Source organism: Lepus europaeus, chromosome 2 (assembly GCF_033115175.1).
Source record: "Lepus europaeus isolate LE1 chromosome 2, mLepTim1.pri, whole genome shotgun sequence".
Classification (NCBI taxonomy): Eukaryota; Metazoa; Chordata; class Mammalia; order Lagomorpha; family Leporidae; genus Lepus; species Lepus europaeus.
Window position 1 is genome coordinate 62,609,373 of NC_084828.1, and position 4,216 is coordinate 62,613,588.

Sequence of the window (4,216 nt, forward strand, 5' to 3'; positions counted from 1 at the left end):
ATCCCATATCAGAGGACCTGGGTTAGATTCCCAGTTCTGCTTCTGATCCCAGCTTCCTGTTAATACCCACCCTGGGAGGTAGCAGATGATGGCTAAAGTCATTGAGTCTCTCACATCCATTTGGGAAATTCTGATTGAATTCTGGACTCCTGGCCTCCGGCTAGACCAGCTTCGGCTGCTTTGGGCATTTGGGGATTGAACTAGCAGTGTTCTCTCTCTCTCTCTCTTTCTCTCTCTCTCTCTCTCTCTTTCTCTCTCTCCTTAAAAATAAAAAGAATGCAGTAAAATTTCTTAATGTATCGCTTCTCGGCCTTTTGGCTAAGATCAAGTGTAATAAAATTTCTTAATGTTATTAAATCCTGATCCTCTTGGTTAGGTTTTTTTAATAGTCTGTGGGACAAAATAGGAGTTTATTTAATACAGTGGCTGTCTAGGAAAAGCATTAATGCATTGACTTTACAGGTGAGCTAGTCATTTTTTTTTATAGAGTGACATTTTTACTTGAAAGAAGAACTGAGTCATAAGACAAAATGATAGTTATTCAGACTTGAAAATTTAACAGATTTTTCTCAGAAATAAACAAAGTGAGCCTGTCACCTTGAAAAACAACCAACAATACTTCTTGACAATGACACAACTTAAACTCACAAGAAAAATTTAAATCAGTGGAAAATTTGTGTCCTGAAATGTAAAATTTATCATAATGAAATATAATCTATAAAAATGATATATTTCATATTGTATGATGAAATACACAACATTGGAACATCTGCCTAGTTTGATAAACCACAGATTCCCAAATGACCAGAGCATACTCATACATGAGTAAAAGGTTAACTCAAAAGACCTATGGATTTTAATGTAAAAAGTGCATGAAGAGTTTATTGATATATACTTAAATACCACATTGAAACTATTTTAAAATTACTACTTGAAGGATGTTGGAATAACATCAAAGATTATCCACAATTATCTGAAAAAGCTACTAAAACATTCTTCCCTTTTCCAACTGTACAAGGGCATTTAAAAATTTGTGGAAGATGGAAAGATGGAAGAAAAATTAAGAAAAGAACTTTTGTAAAACATTTGGAATACGGTGTCACATAGTAAACTCTCAGTGAAATTATTGTTTAGATGACCACAACCTGATGGATTCATTATAAACTCTTTGAGAGTAAACATTATGTCTCACTTACTGTCTAACCCATAGTCAGTGGTAAATAAATGTTGAATGAGTGGAGGACCTTAAGATCAATAAAACTACCATTTACTCTATGTAAAAAAAATTAAGAAAAGATTAAAATATGTTTATTTTCATACAAAAATAAAATTCATTCATAATTTTTTCATAATGCAGGTTTTCCATGAACTTTTTGAAGACCTGTTGCTTATCTCTTTCAGGCCAGATTTTCTTCCTACATTTCAAACTACACCACATATAGGTGGAGTGCAGTCACAAATATGAGAATCCAGCTGTCTCGAGTAAGCCAGATATCAAAGAGACTTGCAAATGAAAAACAGTGTTTTTCTCAATTTTTTTGTTTGGTAAAGCATGATTATTTTCATCAAAAAGTATTTTGGTTCATATGTAATAGGCTTTGCCATTATTATTAAACAAGTAACAAATAAATTTCAAAATACTTCTTCAGTTAAGTAACAAATAAATTTCAAGACATTCTCCAGTTTTAATTTCTAATATGGTAAGTGTCAATGATGCTATCCACATAAGCCCACAGAAACAATAGCTTTGTGAGGATCTAAGACAAAAATATTTGACACTGGACTACAGAAAACAGAGCAAGGAGGAGGAGCTAGGAAAACCGTTCTCTGGGCACACTGCACACTCTCCAAACAGATCTCTCCTCCTCCAGCACTTTATGATTCCAAATGAATGGTGTTGATGACTTAAGTATGACCAACTCTACGGCCATAGCACCCTGAACATGCCCGGTCTCATCTAAATATGACTAACTTAGACTAATATACTTTACATAACAACATATTGCACCTGTGGAAATGCAATATAAAATTCCAAGCAGAACTCCTTTATAGTCACAGACCTTTTAGTGTGTGGCAGAATAATACATAGCAGACTTACATGTGACTTATGTGTATTACAAGAGATTTTAGTGTATATTGGTGGTTGTTTTTCACATTCAAAGTCTCCCTTTCAATATTTATTGTTATCAGTTTTACATAGATCAGATATAATTAAAATATATCACAGACTACATTTATTTAGTAATAGCCGATTCATTTTTTCCTATCCTAGATTATCTGACTATATACCTCTTTATGTATGCAATGCCAGACCAACAAAAAAGCCAATGGAATTTTAGTTAATGTATCTGCAATAATCATGAAATTTCTGATTAGACTTCTGAATCTTCAAATAGATTGTGGACACCTCCTTGCCCCATAATTAGCTCCACAAATCGTCTGGAATGACAGAAACTGAAGGTTGAGAGCCTCTGTGGTATGTAGGAGTGTTTGTATTTCTGAAGTTACTTTTTGTCAGTAAAATTGTGATGAAAATAAGTTTGCCTATTTTTTTTGCTCAGTCATCAAACACCTGAGAGTTTAGGACCTTTATTCTGCCAAAGGCCATTGGATATTTATAACATCATCCACAGGCCATACAAAATATCAGCTTCAAAATTAGCCTGCAGTAGATTTGTTGAATTTCGAGCCCTGACTGCAGTTGCCTTGGCAAGGTGTTTTACAGTGGACAGGACACTGTCCATCTCTGGGACACACTGCGGGTTTTGAGCCCACAACAAGAATGTCTAAAGCCCAGGGTCAAGAATCAGAAAATGACTTTCCTTTGACCACTTCAGTTTGTGCATACGAGGTGACTTGCTTAAGCTCTTTTCACCCCAGTTTCCTTATATGTAAAACAGAACCATTGTTATCTGCTTTGTCTAGCTAGCTTGTGGCACAGGAAATGGTAGCCATTATTAAAAAGAAACATTTGTGATTGGCTCTTGGTACAGTTTTTGCCCCTCCAAAACAGGGAATAAAATATGTGCCTATGCTCCTTGTGCAATTGCTTCTATACCCTACTATTGGTCCTTGGCAAACTTCACAATTGTTTGGTTTTCTCCTTAGGCACAGAGAACAACCTGTGTTCCTAGGTCCAAGGGTGAACCCCTTCTGGTGGCTCCCAGTTTATTGCTAGCCCTAGAAGTAGCTGGAATGCTGGTTTCTCTTAGGATTTTGACTCAATTTGAAAATCTTGTTCAGATTTGCTCCCCCCATCTGGACCATAAATTAGTCCCTTCTTTCTCATCTTTCAATTCCTCTCCACCCTTCTCAAATACAAATTTAAGATTTTCCTGCAAGTTTTAATCAGTATTCATCATCATTTTGAGAGTCTATATTCTGAAATAATGATATCCACTTCCTGTGTTAATGAAACTTCTGACAATTAAGTATGCTACTGAATCTCTTCCCTGTGTAGTAATTATGGCTGCATTTCTAGAATTTGCTATGGTGTTGTAAAAATTGCATTAAAAGTAGACATCATCAATATGTGCTGTGCATTATTGTAATAAAATTAAAACATCACAGTACCATGTTGTGATAAATTCTTTAATTAATCTGTGGACATTCCAAAGGTATTTCAGGGATTAATTAGCATTTTTAATTGCGCATGAGATGTATACAGTAAGGGCATAAACTTGCTGCTATTACATGTTTTTTCATTAGACAATTTTTATCAGTTTAAAAAGCTATTTAGAGATCATTGTAATAGCCAATCTCAAAATTTTTACATTTTTTTACATTTTTATTTTCTTCAAGAAAAAAGCACTTTTTCATAAAAGTTTTTTTTAACTTCATTCTTTAAAAAATTCTTAACATCCCTAAAAATTGTACATAGGTACCAGGTACCAAGTGATGTTGCCACACATAATATAAACTGTGGAATGTCGAATCAGGGTAAGTGATCTATCTCCTCAGGCATTTAACATTTCTTTACAAAACACCTCGCAAACCCCAATTTCCAGTTCTACATTTTGATAGAGAAACATACAGTACACTCTCCGTAGTCACCCTAACGCACAGCCGAACCCCAAAACGTCTTACTCCTCTGTAGCTGCACTTCAGAGCCTGTTCCTCCATCCCTTCCCCTCCCCAGCGCCGGGTAGCCGCCGGCATACTTTCAGCTGCCACGGGATCCACTTTGGGGCTCGTTTCTGAGGGCGCGTGGAACTGA

General features: G+C 35.5%; 1 pseudogene; it reads left to right on the plus strand.

The window, feature by feature from the left end:
- Positions 1-298: 298 nt before the first annotated feature.
- Positions 299-369, plus strand: LOC133752538 (U2 spliceosomal RNA; annotated as a pseudogene).
- Positions 370-4,216: the final 3,847 nt, after the last annotated feature.